Source organism: Dipodomys merriami, unplaced genomic scaffold (assembly GCF_024711535.1).
Source record: "Dipodomys merriami isolate MVZ:Mamm:240054 unplaced genomic scaffold, mDipMer1.0.p SCAF_273, whole genome shotgun sequence".
NCBI lineage: Eukaryota > Metazoa > Chordata > Mammalia > Rodentia > Heteromyidae > Dipodomys > Dipodomys merriami.
In genome coordinates, this window is record NW_027204193.1 from 583,931 (window position 1) to 602,018 (window position 18,088).

The 18,088-nt window shown below is 52.2% G+C and overlaps 1 long non-coding RNA gene across 1 annotated transcript; it reads left to right on the forward strand.

The window, feature by feature from the left end:
* The first annotated feature begins 1,792 nt into the window (after positions 1 to 1,792).
* On the forward strand, positions 1,793 to 10,854 carry LOC138837667 (uncharacterized). Its single transcript, XR_011375396.1, has 4 exons — positions 1,793 to 2,008; positions 5,386 to 5,928; positions 6,057 to 6,111; positions 7,701 to 10,854. It is a non-coding gene; the product is annotated as an uncharacterized lncRNA (long non-coding RNA).
* The last annotated feature ends 7,234 nt before the right edge of the window (positions 10,855 to 18,088 follow it).

Sequence of the window (18,088 nt, forward strand, 5' to 3'; positions counted from 1 at the left end):
CGCCCCCGGCCCCCCGGGGATGGGGATGACCGCGCCCCCGGCCCCGGGGATGGGGATGGGGATGACCGCGCCCCCGGCCCCCGGGGATGGGGATGACCGCGCCCCCCCCATGACCGCGGCCCCCGGGGATGCCCGCTGGCCCTCGGGTCGCCCCGGAGCCGCCGACCCCGGACCCGAGCGGCCCTCCATCGCGGGCCGGCACACAGGCGCGGCCAGGACGGGGCGGGCGCCTGGACTTCCAAGAAAGGCGAGCAGCCCGGGAGGAAGCCAGCCGGCGCCCTGGGCCGGGCCCGCGTGCGCGTGCCCGCGCCTGTGAGCGCGTGCCCGCGCCTGTACCCGTGAGCGCGTGCCCGCGCCTGTACCCGTGAGCGCGTGCATGTGCGTGTGCGCGTGAGCGTGTGCATGTGTCTGTGCGTGTGCCTGTGAGTGTGTGCATGTGTCTGTGCGTGTGCCTGTGAGTGTGTGCATGTCTGTGCGTGTGCCTGTGAGTGTGCATGTGTCTGTGCATGTGCCTGTGAGTGTGTGCATGTGTCTGTGCATGTGTCTGTGAGTGTGTGCATGTGTCTGTGCGTGTGCCCGTGAGCGTGTGCATGTGTCTGCGTGTGCATGTGTCTGCGTGTGCATGTGTCTGCGTGTGCCTGTGAGCATGTGCATGTGTCTGTGCGTGTGCCCGTGAGCGTGTGCATGTCTGTGCGTGTGCCCGTGAGCGTGTGCATGTGTCTGTGCGTGTGCCCATGAGCGTGTGCATGTGTCTGTGCGTGTGCCTGTGAGCGTGTGCATGTCTGTGCGTGTGCCCGTGAGCGTGTGCATGTGTCTGTGCGTGTGCCTGTGAGTGTGTGCATGTGTCTGCGTGTGCCCGTGAGCGTGTGCATGTGTGTGTGCATGTGCCTGTGAGCGTGTGCCCGTGACTGTCCCTTTAAGCATGTGCCTGTGCGTGTGCCCGTGAGCGCGTGCCCGTGCGTGTGCATGTGCCTGCGAGCGCGTGCCTGTGCGCGTGCCCGCCGCTCAGGGGGAGCAGCCGAGGAAGCGCTGCCTCATGGCTGCCCATAAACCCCGCATCTCCCGGCCCCGGGGCGCACACCGCAGGCCCCCCTCCCCGGCGCCGGGGCGCACACCGCAGGCCCCCCCCTCCCCGGCGCCGGGGCGCACACCGCAGCCCCCCCCTCCCCGGGGCGCACACCGCAGGCCCCCCATCTCCCCGGGGCGCACACCGCAGGCCCCCCATCTCCCCGGGGCGCACACCGCAGGCCCCCCTCCCCGGCGCCGGGGCGCACACCGCAGGCCCCCCATCTCCCCGGGGCGCACACCGCAGGCCCCCCATCTCCCCGGGGCGCACACCGCAGGCCCCTCATCTCCCCGGGGCGCACACCGCAGGCCCCTCATCTCCCCGGGGCGCACACCGCAGCCCCCCCCCTCCCCGGGGCGCACACCGCAGGCCCCCCATCTCCCCGGGGCGCACACCGCAGGCCCCCCATCTCCCCGGGGCGCACACTGCAGGCCCCTCATCTCCCGGGGCGCACACTGCAGGCCCCCCCTCCCCGGCCCCGGGGCGCACGGAGCTGTGGCTCAGGCGGCAGAGCGCCAGCCTTGAGCAGAGGAGCGAAGCACCGCACCCAGACCCCGGGTTCAAGCCCGGTACACGGCTGCTCCGCTGGCGCCGCTTCCGGTCCCCCCGCGGCCGGTCCACAGCTCCCGCCTGGCCGCCGCTCCCGCCCCGCACGCGCGCCTGGCGCCGTCCCTGCCGTCTGCCACCCGAGCCACCGCTCCACGCCTGGCTTTTCTTGCTGTTATTTGGACGGGCTTTCTATCTCCAGCTGTGATCCTCAGACCTCAGCCTCCTGAGCAGCCAGGATCGTACACACGCACGTGGCTAGATGTAGGGGCTTTGCACGGAGGTCGCAGGGTGTCGTGGATGAACCAGCTGCGGGCAGCGATTCAGGGACGTCTTCTATGGAACGAGTCGTCACTGTCCTGTCTTCTTGTCTATATGAATCAGGTGTATACACAGGTATGATCATGCAGGTATTCTCCAAGTAGGAATAGGCCTGCTAGTTTAACTTACAATTCGCCACTCACACTGAAAGACATGGCTAGTGTCTCAGCTGGGCGAGCAGTCCCAGTTTCCAGAGCTTTCAGAAAGTGGTATAAACTGGGTCTTATTCTTTGCTGATGATCTGAAGGTCACTGTCACCGGGCCACAGGGCTGCCTTTAATCCACGGGAGCGGCACTGATAGGCCTTCACCACCTGGTTATTCCTGGTTGCTTTTTCATTCCAAAACTGCTAGCACTTTAGTTCTGGATACTAGGAATCCTGAAAGCTTTCCCACTCAGTAAAAGCTCAGCCCATGACCTGTGCTTGCATATTGCATAAGGGTTTGTGGGTGACTGAACCGAGCCTCTTCTCCATAAATTAAGGCTCATTCCCCTCCTCCATCCACTGAACTGAAGACACTTTACCACTGATTTCTTCAAGCTAAACACTACTATGTTCAAAATACTTTCACATATTAATGTTTTATTTGAAGTGTTTATTTGGGGATAAAAGTGATCATAGCGGCATCAAGCTTAGGTTTGAATACCCAGCTCCAAATATAATAAATTCCAGCTCTGCTTTTTCACTCATTCAACATATGTGGAAGTCTGCCGCAGGCTGGCAACTTTGTTGGATTTGGGAAAAACAGTTGGAAACTAGACCAGAAAGAGGAAGCCTTTGTTGCAGTGGGTCTACAGATACAGATGCTCAACTTACATGTGTGCCATGTATGTGTGCCACAGTAAGCAGGCCAGGCCTCCACCCTACGACTGATGTGTCAATAGAGCAAATGGAGACCTAGGAAACATAAGCACTCACACAGTCACAAGTATGAAGAGGAAAGAAGAGCACCATGCCAGGTGGAGGGCGGGGCCCGTCAGGCGGGCATCCACCCACCGGCAGGCCTGAGAAGCTCTGAGCCAAGCCAAGGTGGGTCATTAGCCAGCCGGGGCGCCGGGGCGGCGTTCGGGGGACACCCGAAGGAAGACAACCAGGTACATAGACCTGCGTCACTTCTAGGCCAATTCAAGCAATGGTGTTTTTGTTTTAAATGAAAAAGGATTATTTGCAGAGGATTAAGTGATTCATTTGCACTTTCAAGAAAACTTTGTCTTTTCCACTCTTAATGGCTTAAACTGTGTGTGGAAGGGAGGACAGAGAAATCAAGAGAAAGCACAGTAGTATAATCATAGGTATGGGTTTCTGCTTGTGTGCGTGCTAGCGTGCTTGCTTGTGTGGACAGGGTCTTACTATATTGTCCAGGCTGTGGGAACTCTTTGTGGCTTAGTCTGGCTTCAGTCTGGCCTCCTTGGGGTAGAGGTTAGAGGTGAACACAATTCCAGGCAGTACGTTTCTTTCTATGCTTTTGCGTCATACCAAAATAGGAGAAAAATTCAGTCATTTACCTGACATTTCTTACCCAGATATTTAATAGCTTCTTTGTAAAACAACTAGTTAAGTACCTGTAGGACAGAAATCCTTTTCTCAACAAAACCATAACTCTAAGTTTTACTCTAGGTAAAACTGAAATGTCCTACTTAAACAGTGAAAAGGAAGCAACTTTGTTACATGTAATTATTCAATAAGTATGATGGAACCACCTGACAAAACACTTCCAACAAACAGAATTAATTTTAGAGAGGCTTAAGGCTGAGATTTACTTTTTTTTTTTTTTAAACGAGCTAAAAATACACAAGAAAAGTCTAAGGACACTGCAAAGTTCAAGGATACATATTTTGGAACTGGTGGGTTTTCTTTTAGAAATGATTCCTTTTCTCTCTGTAAAACACAACTGAACACTAGGTGATCTCCGGCCTGTTTCGGGGGCTATTTCTTCATCAAGGTTACACTCAGGCTCTTAGGAAGACAAGTAGTAGAGTAAAGGCACTAAAAGAGACAGGACTGCATTTTTTCAAATATCATTCTAGTTTTTTAGCTTATTCCACAGCTTAATTGGGAAGCTTAGAAAACCAATCATACAGCAGCATCCAGGTGTGGGTAGAAGCATACTGCCCCAAAGTTACAGTTTCCTAGTAGTTGAGTTCTGTGTTCTAAAATCAAATCCGGCTGCCGTGCTGCTATCCAGCGCTAAACCCAGCACTGAAGACTTGGAGGCCAGGGCTCAGGCTCAAGGCCAGCCAGGACTGTGGGGTGAGACCTTGTCTCAAACAATGACAAAAAACCAAAACCCATTTTGAAGAGTGAACATTTCTGGTCATTTTATGAAACTTTTTGAAGTGTTGGCTATAGGAGAGCATCAAGTAAAACATGAAATGATGCTGAATCTTTGAAGGAAAATTATGTATGCATCGGAGAAGAATTTAAGAAGCAATGGGGGAGAATTATGACTAACCCTGAGTCAAATGTTTGGGTTTTTTTGCTTTAAGTTTAAAAATATTTTCTGATTTTTCAGTTATTTTCACCTAAAGCAAAGTAACTTGTAAAGATATAAGAACAGGAAGAGCACAGTTTTGAGATGTGACAAGTTACTGAAGTTAGTATAGTTATTTAGTATAGTTGTAGAAATATGACAACACTTTATGAATGCCATCCAAGCATAAATTGCTCCTGGAGAGTATTGTATATTTGAGATCCATCAAAGACAATGTTAGGGATGATTAGTAACTGTGGGTGCATCAAACTAATTCCAATGTAGAGAAACCTAAGAGTTAATTTGCTAGGTAAAGGAACAGAGGAACATCTTACCATGTTCATTCAGCATCATGGAAGCAGACAAATGTGAATAAAGTCATGGAACACAGAAATTCTCTGCAAACGCAGATGCTTCTTTAAATATGTGCCTTGGAGAGAAAAAAATAGAATTATTAGGGCAAGGTAGTTTCTTGACCTCTTAATTGAGGTCTTTCATTCTTTCCAAAAATTTCATAAAATATGCAAGCTATAGGTTGGATTAAAAGCCTGAGACCACAGCATTTTTCGTATTCTGTAGAAAATATAGCACTGAACTTTTGATTAATATATATACATTACACATACATACTTACATATATAAAATGTATATATATATATATAACCTTAAAAGGCATTTTTAATCATATTTGACTTAAGGAACATTGAACTATTTGAAATAATTAGCAAAATAGGTAGTTTAGCATTTCCTCTACGTAGAAAAATAATAATAGAGATGTTCTTAGGGGCAAAAAGTTCTTAGGTTAAAAAATGCAGGTCTATTGATATACCAGTAGAGTAACAAACTCCTAAGAAAAAAGGCTATTTTAAGTTGGATGTAAATAGTACAGACTAATGAACACCTAGGTTTTATAGACTGTGGGTTTTGTCGTCTTCATCTGTTTGGTTTGGCTGCCCTCATTTACATACTTGTTCTCATTAGGGTTTGAATTTCATGGTGGGCTGCTGCTCTGCCGTGGGAACAAACATCCTGCCCTGCCATACTAACTATCCATTACATCCTGAGGCTTTGCAGTCCCAGAGGCCACGGATTTATGTGCCTGGGATGGAACCACACACACAGGAGGCCATGTTTGAAAACACGGTCCTCCATCGCGCTAGCACGGCTTCAGCACCACAGAACCCAGAGGAATCAGCTGGTGAACAAAAATGAATCATTATTAAAACACTTCTTTGGCCTAAAATGCCTAATGTTTCCAGTTGGTTGATGATTTTCATGGCAACCGTGGTATTTGGCACATCCTAAACACCTTTCATTAGAAGCCTTCAGACCCTTCGGAAGCAGCTCATTCTACTCCGACACATTTCAGAGACTCGGGGAGAAGAATGCACGAGTTTTGCTGATATCCTGTAGCTGTGCAGGGAGGAAATATTTAAAAGGCACTACAAGATTTCTCAGTAATTCAACCAAGCAGAAAGTTGAGAAGGAGGCGTGGGATTCAGGAGTAGGAAAGCCAATCCCCGAGTGAGTGTTGTTAGAATCCCAAAGATGTTTTCTTCCATCGTGGGGGGCTGGAGGGGCGCGGGGTGAATGCTGGGGGACAGTCTTGCTGTGTAACCCCAAGCTGGCCTCACACTTACTTTGTGTCCTAGGCCGACCTTGACTTCTAGATCCTCCTGCCTCAGCCTCCTAGTGCTGAAATGACGGGTAGGTGCTGCCACACTGGGTAACTTACCTTCCCTGAAAAGCAAACGATGACATCTTTTGTAGGCTTCTCGTACGTCACTCTTAACACTCATAAAAATCATGTGCGACCATAGTTCCAAGAGTCCTGTATGGTTCTCAGCTTCAACATTTTTTTTTTTTTTGGCTGCACCAGAGCTTGAACTCGGGGTTAGCTGGAAGTCTACCGATTGAGCCACACCCCCAGCCCAGCTTTTTGCTGATTATCTTGGAGATAAAGTCTTGTGCACTTTTCTGGTCTGGGCTGGCCGCAAGCCATAATCCTCGGTATCTCAGCCTCTCCGGCTGCCAGATGTGAGCCACCAGTGCCTGACTCTTCCCAGCGTCTCCTTATTTGTCACCTTGTTTTATGGGAGCATATATTGCTTTACTTCTGGTGAGAAGGTCAGAGGAAGACAGTATTAATAGTAGCAGTTAACAGCCATAAACTCACCGCAGGTCCGTGCACCTGCAGCCCTTTATGGCTGTCAACGCCGCCATGCGTCCTATCTTGGAGCCTTGTGTCCCTTGTAGCCGCTCAGCCCCTGTGAAGTTAGCTGTGTCTGACAATGCTCTCTGACAGGGGATGTTTCTGAATCAACGGCAGAGGAGCACAACATGCCACGAGCTCCTGAAGAGAAAGAAAAGAACGCTTGGAAAACTAAAATTTAGTGAGTTGAAGTTTAAGTGTTTAACCACGTTGGTCTTGAGAAAGCACCGTGGATCAAGAGGTTGATACTTTATGTAAGAACCCCACACTTGTTATCACGAAGGGCAAAGCATTGATAAGGAAAGGCAGAGCGTTCTAAACAGTGCACCTGACTAACCAGAGCCTCGAACTCACTGCTTTTACTTAAACACATCCAACTGAATATGATCTCATCAGCTGCTGATGTGCAGGCTGTGTGTGACAACCAATGATTATTGGTTTGAAAAGATATCCAATCTGGAGTTGATTAAGAGTTACGACGAGTTTTATAAACTGCGAAGAGGTACAGGTAAAATGTTTCCTATAAAATATTTCCATAGATACATATATAGAGAGAAAATGCATTCACAATAATGTTGCACAAACATCGTGAAGGTGGTAGGTCTATTTTTTTCCGTAAGTCACAGAATAAAACTTCCGTAAGAACACTCCGTGTTTACAAAGTCTCTCAATTTGAAGAAAATTATGCCTCCCGTCTCTGATTTTCTGTGGTTTGTTCAAGATAATGCTACCCAAATCCATGAGATGAAGACGATGTGTGCTGACTAAACATTATTTAAATAAGAAGATGATACTTTAAAGTTCTCTTAGATTTCTGTGATGGAAGATGCCAATTTATGTATGTATTTAATGTTTTAATAGACATTTTATATATCCTCAAGGAGAACTGCGATATGGGTGAGGGTCCTGGACTGTTGAGCTTGGTCTCAGGAGGGGGAGAGGAGCTGCGTGGGGAGGGGGAGGAGGGATGGGGGGAGGGCGGGGGGAGGGGCAGGGGGAGGGGGAGGAGGGACGGGGGAGGGGCGGGAGCTAAGGGGTAGTGAGCTAATCATACCCAAATGTAGACAGACTCCTCTCCTCTCAGGGTGAGGACGGCCACTGCTTGTGCTGTGGAGCTCTGACTCAGTGCTGTGCTCTGGTAAAGACTGTTCTAGAAGATTCCGAAGCAGAGGATGTGTGGGAGGAGGATGCCCACTGGGCCTGGTATGGTTTGCGTGCAGCTGTGGATGAGGATTGCCGGCGTTCCTTGGGCTTGGCTGTGCTCATCGGAGTCACCGTGAGCCTCTGGCAGAGGTGTGGCGTGAGGGACAACATTCCGGAGCTGCAGACAGACAGACTGTGCGTGTTCACACCATCACGGACCTGGGAGGAGTCCGGTCGTCTGTGGAAGGGGGGCCTTGTGATACCAGCCTCATAGCAGCGCCGAGAGAGATCTCATGAAGTGACGGTTATAGACCACTCTGCCAAGGCTCAAAATACCAGTCCCTTTCTGTCTAGGTGCAGACAGGTTCAGAGCAAGGATTATTTGGCTTCCATCCTACTCAAGACAGAACCACGCAGCGATTTAGCATGCAGAAGTGTCTGCCTGCTCCCCCTTTCCACATCACACCCTTTCTGCCCGTCCAGCCCTGGCTGAGCCGCCCGCACGGGCAGTGGGGCCACCCTGGCTAGCTATTTTGACATTCTGTGAAACAGCTTGAGTTGTCCCCCAGGTGACCTGGTGCTGTGACCTGAGTGAGACTTCAGAGATGCCCAGGCCTGTGTGTGACACAGGAGTCAAAACATGCCAGCTAACCGGTCCCCCAGATTGCCACAGAACCCCGGAGACCCCGTGAATCACGGTGGATAAACAACTATTCATAGACACAGGCATTTCCCCTGGGGCGTTTATGTGAAGCTGCTCAAGAGCAATCTTAATTTCTTTTTAATTGCTTTGCCGAGGAGGAACTCTAGCACCTGGCTCGAATTGCTGGAGGAAGGAGCAGAGGGCATCTGCTGGGGTAGCGAAGCTGTAGAAAGAAGATGGCAAAGACAAAACTGTGATAGAAAGCCCTGTCTAAGGACCGTGTGAGCCTGTGGACGCCAGGCTGGGTGCCAGGAGCCGCTCGGCCCGGCTTCTCCCTGCAGACGGGAGGGATTCACTGAGGAGCTCAGAGGGCCTCTCCCCGTGGTGGCCTCTCGAAACTCTTTGAGCTAGCAGCTTAGGCCGTAACAGGAAGTTCCTATTTTCCCAGGGACACAAACACTTCTTATCTTCCATAACTGCTCTCCAAAAGGTGGACTGCTTATCTGTCTTCTCCGAGAGAGCCACCAAATTCCTACCTAGTCTTCTATTTGCTCTTCCTCAAACAGGAATAAAAGCTCTTTAATTCATCATCTGCTGCCACCCGGGAAGAAGAGTGGGCTTTCTCTTTGGGCGTGGGGGTACAGGGGGACGACAGGAGCTCAGCTCTGTAAAGAGACAGTTGTCCCGAGAACGGCGCGAGCAGTACCCGGGAAGGTGGAGCTAGGCCAGCCCCGGGTGATTGACCTGCTGCAGGAGAGCATTCGTTCTGCCTTCCTCTCCAAGTGAAGCCCCAGTGGAATTTCCAGGCCAAGGAGACTCGAGAGGAAGCCTTGAGAACCTGACTGTGTGTGGGAACGGCAGGATGCTCAGGCAGGAGGGCGAGGAGCAGACCTGGGTGTGGGAGACCAGACACCCCACTATGAGTCACCGCCAGCTGGAGAGGGAACGCCCCGGGGCCAGCTATCGGAAGAGATTAGGAGCGCTGGACTTGCGGAAGCCAGGCCGTCCAAGGGGATGATAAGTAACCATAAATCACTTACACATAGAAAAAGGTATTACCTGTTCTAACCGGAGGGAGGCGGAGAACCTTCTTCCTGGTTTACGAGACTTCCTGTGGCTTGGAACCCACCGGCCTGGGAACCGGCTCCAGCGGCTTGCGTTCCCCCTCCGCATCCTGCAGAAGACAGGTGACGTTCCTCTGGTTCCAGAGCTGTCCATCCAGGCGAGAGGCTGAGCCGCGGGTGTGGGATTTCACGGGGCTTCCCTTTGCGGAGGATCCCGTTGGCGAAGGGGCTGATGGCTGGGCCGTGGGATGGAACTTTCACTTTTAGGAATTTGCGGACACATAGGTGAACATTTATAAACGCGCAACTCAGATTTGAAAGCGATTCGATGTTTCGGCCAAATCCCTCTGCTAGCTGCATCAAGTAGACAACTGAGGAAGGCGTTTCTGGAGGAAAGCATGCCATCCGCCTGTCCGTCCTTCCGTCTGTCCAAAAGCACAGCCCCAGGAATCACAGTATTGTGGTGCATATTTTCCTGCCTGACTTAGTGCATGGCTCACTATGTAAAGCCACTTGCAGCTCACGCTTCTGTACTTGGGTTTCCTTCTAGGATTGGATGAAGTCAGTTCCTCAGAGTTTTTTTTTTAAGCCAGTTTTCTCCCAAATGAGAGATAAGCTTGACAAAAAAAAAAAAATTGAAGCAGCCGAACTATTTTGACCTATGAAATGACCACGACTGCAATATGAGACAGTCACTACGTCAGTAGTCTCCTAGGATACATGCTTTGGTTGAATACAATGAGGTCTGTCACGATTTTAGACGGAGGTGAAGAGGAAGTTATAACCTGGAATGCGGAAATGGAAATCACCGTTTTCCGAGAGACCCTTACTTTCATTAGGTGTGAGGTTCCTCTGCCTGACTTTCCCCCTCATTCTCTGCGTTCTTTCTTTAGCAGAGAGTGAAATTTTTATCCTACCATTGGTCCTAAAATGCTACGAACCTATCTAGAGCCAAACGTGAAGTCTGCGGGAGAGAGCCCGTCCTCCACCACACAGCGGGGTGTGGTTAACCACACGCCAGCTGGGTCCGTGCCCTTCCCAGGGCTCTGGAGACTAAGATGTCTCCCTTTCTTATAAATGCACAAGCACTCTGCAGTAGAACAATATAAGGAAGAATCATTTGCGTGGAGACGGCTTGAAACTCTCCCTGGATATTTGGAAGCAGTAGGTTATAAGGAGTAACGGTGGTACTGCAGAATCTTTATCTTTTACAGGTGCATGCTATGTGTAGGCGTTGAGTGATACAGCGCATGGGCTAAGCTCAGAGCAAACTTGGCAGTCTATGTAGCCGCAATCGCAGGCGTCTTAACAGAGCAAGAAGGAGGAACTGGAGGTTGTATGTGACCGACCACGCAGGACCGTGCAGGGCGGTGCAGGATTCCGGGTCTGGGTGCAGGAAGGTCATTGTGATGTGACATCTTGATTTTTTTCTTTGTTATGTTTGGACTTTTCATTCTAAAGGGTTCAAAACAACTCTTTGGATCAACTGTGGTTTGATTGTTAAGAAAACACCCAAGCCCAGAGAGCAAGGCCGCCCCAAACGCAGGCCTCGAGCTGGTCTCCTTCCCAGGCTGATTCCAACGTCCTCCTCTCTCTTTTCCTCTCAGTTCCTGGCTCTCAGCTCTGGACCGAGCTGCTCCCGTGGGGCTCCCCTCTCCCGCCTTCCCTTTTCCTTCCTGGTTTTCTTATGTCATCTTGTTCTCGGTTGGACTCTAGATCCCCTCGTCCTCCCCCTCCGGGCATCTCACGCAGCACCCAGTATGCCAGAACAGACTGCAACAGCCCTGCTCCATCTCCAGCTGTGTCTGTGTCTGTCTGTCTGTCTATCTTTGTCTCTATCTGTGTCTGTGTCTCTGTGACCATCTCCATCTGTGTCTGTCTGTGTCTGTCTGTCTCTCTGTCTCTATCTGTCTCTATTTATGTCTGTGTCTCTGTGACCATCTCCATCTGTGTCTGTCTCTGTCTGTCTGTCTATCTCTGTCTCTGTCTGTGTCTGTGTGTCTCTGTGACCATCTCCATCTGTGTCTGTCTGTCTGTCTGTCTCGGTGTCTCTGTGTGATGGGGTGGAGCTGAGGCTGGTAACCAGCAGGACCGGGACCTGTGGGCTGCACTCTTGCTGCTCCGGGGAGTCCTGCGGCCTCTGCCCCACGCCTCAGAGGCTGTGGGTCAGGAGGAGGTGACCTTGTGCCGTCTACCAGGCCCACCCTTCCCCTTCCTCCCCCGGGGGGGGGGGTCAGCGTTTCTGTTGGGATTTCTGGGATGTCTCTTCACTCCTTCTGAATGTCCAGCCCCTGGGTTGAGCCCTGTGCCGTGCGGTGTGGACGACTCAGCGGTACGCTGTCTCAGTGGCGCCGTTCTCGATCACGTTGTGCACACTACCTGGCGTGCGCTTCCTGTAGGCAGGAAAGTCTGCAGCGGCTCTGGGACGCCCCACGTGAATGGACGGTGGTCACCGTGGAGGGCGAGCTTCCCTGGGACCTGCCCAGCCCCGTGCAGAAGAGTCCAGCTGTCCACATCCTGGTCTCCTGTGCAGTTCCAGCCTCAGAGTGACCAGGGGTGATCGGCCACCTCCGCGGGGGCAGGCCCCACATCAGAGTCAGAGACCCAGGAAAAGGGAGCTGAAGACCTTCAGATCTCAGGGCTGAGCAGAGCAGCAGCTCTCACGCTGGGCAGGGCAGCAGATCTCACGCTGAGCAGGGCAGCAGCTCTCACGCTGGGCAGGGCAGCAGATCTCACGCTGGGCAGGGCAGCAGATCTCACGCTGGGCAGGGCAGCAGGCCCTACCAGAGGAAGGGGCCGGGAGGAAACATGCTCAAAGCGGGGACTGACGGCCGCTGGCTTCGGTCATCGCTCGTGTTAGGAGGAAACTGGAGCATCTCTGCTGTATTTCATTGCAGAAATACAGGAAAAGCTGGAAGTGGCGCTGTGGTGGAGAGCTACCCTTGAGCACAGAGAGGCCCTGAGTTCAAGCCCCAGGATGGTTGCATCCATTAATATTCGGAGGTGGCTGCGGTTCATTCTTCTTACCAGGGATGTGATCTTATTTTATCAGACACACCTTGGTGTGTCATCGGAAGATGAGTGTAGAGAAACAAGTTGTTTGATATTTACCATAGGAGACCCAGAGTGAGCACACATTAACTTGGTATGTTACTGCATTAATCGTATTCATTCTCTCGGGACTCTCCATGATGTGACATAACTTTAAAGGCACTAGGAAAAATGGAAATGTACCAGGCCGCGATTGTGGCTGAAGTGGGAAGGCTCTGCCTAGTCTCCCCAGGCCCTGAGTTCAAACCCTGAGTTCAAGCAAAAAAAACATCAAAGGAGACAAAACAAAAACTCAGTGAGGAAGTGAGTCTGTGTGTTCTTACAAGAGTGTACGTAAGATTTTGATTTAACCCTTGAGCTATTAGAATGACTCGTATGTTTAGTTTTTTTCTGATATAAGAAGCATAAGGTTATTTCCCAGGTAGACTACAAGCATAGTAATGATAGCCCGATGCTGGAGGAATGAGGGGTTAAGTCTTATTTTTAGCTACTAAGAAAGTGTCAGTGGCACTAACTACCCTTTGGTGTGGATTTTTGTTCCCTATTAAGTTTTCTTATTGTAATGCTCTAACGTATTTGATTTTTGAAAATTAATCTTAAGTGCCTTATGGTTTTGCCATTAAAAATGGTCACAATGAAAAATAGCAGATGGGGTTTGTGAGGAGTAAATTTAATTTCTTTTTGCACTTGGTAGAGCCGAAATTTTTAATTTCATTTTAAAAATTGACTGCTCTGCAGTGCATAGAATACGTTTGAATTGGATTTTAAATTTAACAATTAGATTTCTTCTTCCACAAACTTGTATTAGTACACATTTACACACATATTTACCTCTACATTTTTGGCCATCTTCGGTTCTGCGCAAGTTATTTTAAGGTGAAGAAATGTCACAAAATCAGATACGTGGCCACTTCCACATCTTTTACACATGCAAGGCTAGCATTTTATCTCCTCAGACATCATACCGCCTTATTTATTTCACGGGTCCACTGATCAAAACAGAACAGAAAGCCAGACGTCTCCACAACCAGGGCGGGTGGGTTGTGCCGGGAACTCTACATCAGAGCTTCTGCAGATGCGTTTCACGAAACGCGGGGTTAAGCCGTACCGTAGTCCAACAAAAGAAAACAGAACAGAGCAGGGCATAGTCTAAGGAAGGTAATTTGCAGAAATGGAGGTGAGCCAGGTTCGCTCCGCGCTGCGCCATTCAGAGCCCTGGCTGCACCAACGTGCGTGTGGAGCGGATGCCTGCCCGTGTGGCAGGGCAGTGTTTCTGGAGCGTTCTGTGGGAAACGTTGCTTCTGGAAGCATGCTCAGCCTTGAGGCCACCGGGCCAGCCTGGTCCCCAGCTCTCCCCAGGCCTGGCGGCCGACATGGACGTGGTAACGGCTAACGCATGGCCAGTCAGTGCACACGCCAGTAGCACCATGTGTGCGATCCCTCTCGAGGCTGCACGCCACACGTGGTTGCGTGTGCTGTGTTTATGGGATGGGGAGCAGAGGCGTTCACACTGGCACCGCTCTAGCCTCGGCGCTCTGAGGCCAGGCAGCCCCGGGTGACCGAGATCCTCCGCCCGTGCCCGGGGTCCACGCATGCTTGTGTCGCAGCGCACCGCGCCTGTCCACGGGTGTGAACACCCCCTTCGATGGTACAGCCATCAGCCAGGGCCTGGGCTTCCAGATAACCATCAGTAAAGACTCAAGATGGGATTTTGAAAGCGGGCGCTAGGGCCACACACAGCAGGGTCTTGTACAGATCATTTGAGCCGGGAGAGAGCCGGATTCGAGTGACTAGTTCGGGCAGCCATACACTGAGCTGGGCAGCTCTGGTGAAACGTGTTACATCGTACCTGAGTTGTCCGGGATGTTGTAGATTAGAGGGCTGGCGCTGGCCATACACAGGCATACATGGTATGGGGTTGAACCCAGGCCTGTAGGATTCTGGAATGAAAGGTTTGAGTCCCTTGGAAATGATTGCCCTGGCCACAATGTATCGTCACGATCTGCGGCTTATGACTGAGGGTCCCCCTGTCATCTGTGAAAGGATAAGACCGGACAAGGCGGTGTCTGGGACGGTCCCCGGGCCCTGCCACTGTCTCCCTGGGTATTCCTCTTCACTACGTTGGGTTGGATTTTTCTCCTCGTGGTGGTGGAACACGACCTGGATCAGAAGAGCAGTGTGCCGGCTCCCAGCCGACTGGAAAGTGAAGGAGAAAATGAGGTGACAGCGACCCAGAGCAGGCTCAGCAGACCCAGAGCAGGCTCAGCAGCGCCGAAGAGCCAAGGAGAGCATGGTCACAGCTCCGAAGAGCCCCGGAGAGCACCGTCACCGGGAGGCCAGCCCGCCAAAGAGCCTTGGAGAGCCCAGCCACAACCGCCAGAGAATCATCAAAGACAGGAATTAGCACCTGGGTGCTGGGAGGGAGAGGCCAGGGGAATTCAGTGAAGAACAGCCGTGGGGGGATAAAGGCAGGGAAACGCGGGTCTCTGGGTGAGGCCCGGCCAAGGCAGATCCCACACCATCTGGGCACGCCTGGCACATGGTTTGGGGGAAGTCAAGCTCTCCTAGGTAGCTGCTGGGAAATATTCCAGGGGAAAAGATGCAGGTTGTGTTTAGGTAGCTAATTACATCCCGCTTATTTGGGGCTCGGGAAGGGTGTGAGCCGAGTTCTTAGCGCTTCCACGGCAAGTAGACAAACGTATAAAAGATGAGAAAGGGTGTGAGGGAGAGAAATGTGGAAAAACAGAAACCTTGGTTGTGCAATCTGCCTGCAATAGCTGACTAGGGAGGCCTATTCCCGAGTCCTGCCGGCCACCTGCGGTGGCCTAACCACCTCCCTCAGACACACTGAGCCAGTGGGGAGAACCAGTCCCCCCCACCCCGCCCAGAGCAAGGTTCTGTGTCGGAATGTCTGTCTGTGCTGGGGATCTGATCGCATTCAGTTCCTGTTAGAAGGGTTCATCTAGTCAGATTTTTGAATCTGGAGCCTGAAAACTAGAGATACTTATTTCATTCATCATCAAATTCTTTTCCCCTCATAGTGTGAGGGGATACACAACTTAAGTAGGATACACAACTTCTACTACAGAGATTGATTACAGATCAATTAGTGTAAAAAAATAGAATGACTAGCTGGGCACCCGTGGCTCACGCCTGTCATCCCAGCTACTCAGGAGGCTGAGATGGGAAGATCACGGCTCAAAGCCAGCCTGGGCAGGAAAGTCCGTGAGACTCTTGTCTCTAATTAACCACAAGAAAACCAGAAGTAGAGCTGTGGCTCATGTGGTGGAGTGCTTTCCTTGAACCACAAAGCTCAGGGACAGCAGCTCACAGGACAGGGTGTGTATACACACACACACACACACACACACACACACACACACACACACACACACACACACACGTTTCAATAAAGTGACAGTTATTTTTAAGGAGGGTGGAAGGGTAGAGGTGTCCCTTTCTTTTGTACTTTGCAGTATTTCCTATTTTTTTTAATAGCATGTGCTAGAAATAAGAACATGCTAGCATGATTTTAACAAGCGATACTGTAGAAGAAACTCTACCTTGTCCTGGCTGTGCTTAGAATAAGAGCTCCTTATACTAAGGATCCCAGACAGGAAGAAGCCAGCGGGGCAGAGAACACAGAGGGCCATCAACAGCTGTATGGCCTCTGAGAAACAGGACCCCATGTCTGTGGCTGGGACAGTCATCAGGAGACGAAAGTGACTGATCTGATGAGAGCCGAGGAAGTTCCGTATACATATTCTCCTAAAAATAGAGGATAGTGTTTGCTTTTCACATGGTGTCCTTTTTCAAGCGGCCTCTGGTGTGGTGTCGTTGGCTTAACCCCCGCCCTGGCTCTGGCCTGGCCCCCACCCCGGCCCCCGCCCCGGCCCCGTGGCCCCCGCCCCAGCCCCGGCCTGGCCCCCGCCCCGGCCCCAGCCTCCCTTGGAAGCTGGCACAACCGGACTGAGGCGCGGTGGGCCCTGACTTTCCGGCTCAGACAGCACTGGCGGTTAATCACGGCTCAGAGCGACTTATCTGCAGGGTACAATATGACTAATTTAGCAGCTCAGCAGTTTCATTGTACCCTGGAATTCCTGTCACCTTTCCAACAGTGAGGTCATGCTGCATGACTGTGGAGTGACATCACCACACCGCGAGGTCATTGGCTGAGGACGAGGGAGGGAGAAAAAAGTTTCCTGGACTGGCAAACCTTTCCGGTATCTGCGTGAAGGCCCGAGCGGTTGCTACGGGGGGGGGGGGGGGGGGGGGGGGACCATCCAGTGCTCAGCAAGACCGTGATTTCCAGGGATTGGCTGCACCCCCGGAGCCCGGTGTCCTGCGCTGGCATGGCTCCCCGCAGCCTGGCCGTGGTCAGGCGGGGGCCACCGCCCTCCCGCGGGGAATTCACAGACCCCTCACAGAATGCTGCAGCCTTTCTCCTGGGGAGACGCGCTGCAGCTCCACATCTGCTACATGCATCGACGCAGAGAGACAGTCGGCTGGGACCCAGTTGGAGACAGTTTGCGGCGGAGAGCCTGGCCGGGATCCAAGGGAACTGGTAGTCCAGATAAACGGCCGTGGAGCAGTTAAACTTTAAATTTATGTACGCTGTGTAAAAGGGCATCCTCTTAAGTGACCCGTGGAAATGCCTAGAAGGACAGCGATGGCTGATGGGAACTGAGGATAGTTGTGGCTGACCTTTGCTGGTTTGCAGAGCACTGCTCCACGTGCACCCGTCCCTCGGTCCTGGGCGCCTGTGCTGGTGTGGTCTCCAGCCAGCGGAGGGCCTGGCGTGTGGGGTCGCAGCTGGTGGAGGGGAAGGTCAGGGTCCGCACCCTGGTAGCTCAGCAGTAGAGTGTCAGTAGAGTGTCATTGCTTTCCCTGACCCTCTTGTGCTCAGAAAAACAAAAAAGATGACGGCCACCGAATGTTTGTGTGGCAGGCTTGACTCCCTTTCCCTTCACTGGCCCCCGACACAGAAGCTGTGGTGTCGTACCCATTTGCTAGATTAGGAAATCAAGGCACTGAGAAAACCAGCCGTGCGGAAGCTCGGGGATGAGCAAGGGTGGAACTCCAGCTAGGTCCAGAGCCCAGGCTGCGGCCACGCGAGCCAGCGGGAATCCTGACGGGCACGGGGGACCCCGAGGGCTTCTTCCCTATCCGCGGAACTCCATGCACCGCTTTACCTCCCCAGACACAAAGCCAAGGCTCCCACATAGGTGACCGAACCTGGGAAAGGCCAAGGGCCGTTTTCTCAGAGCTCCTGAGTACGAGGAGCCAGAGGTCCATCTGGGCTTCCCAAAGGGTGTGGCTTGCTAGAGGGAGGCTGAGGGCCCGGAAGGAGGCGGCCACGCAGGGGGCTGGGCCGCGTTGCATGCTTTCCGCTGCCCTCTCATCGGCTGACCCCAGGCCCCTCTCCGGTCTCTTCCCTCCTTCCTCGGTGGGGAGGCGGCCCCAGCACCTCTGGCCTTGTAAGTCCCCCCCTTCGCCCGCCCCTGGGGCTGCACATTCAGCTCTCTGGAATGCAGCCAGAAGCGTGACACACATCTTCAGGAAGCTTTGGGG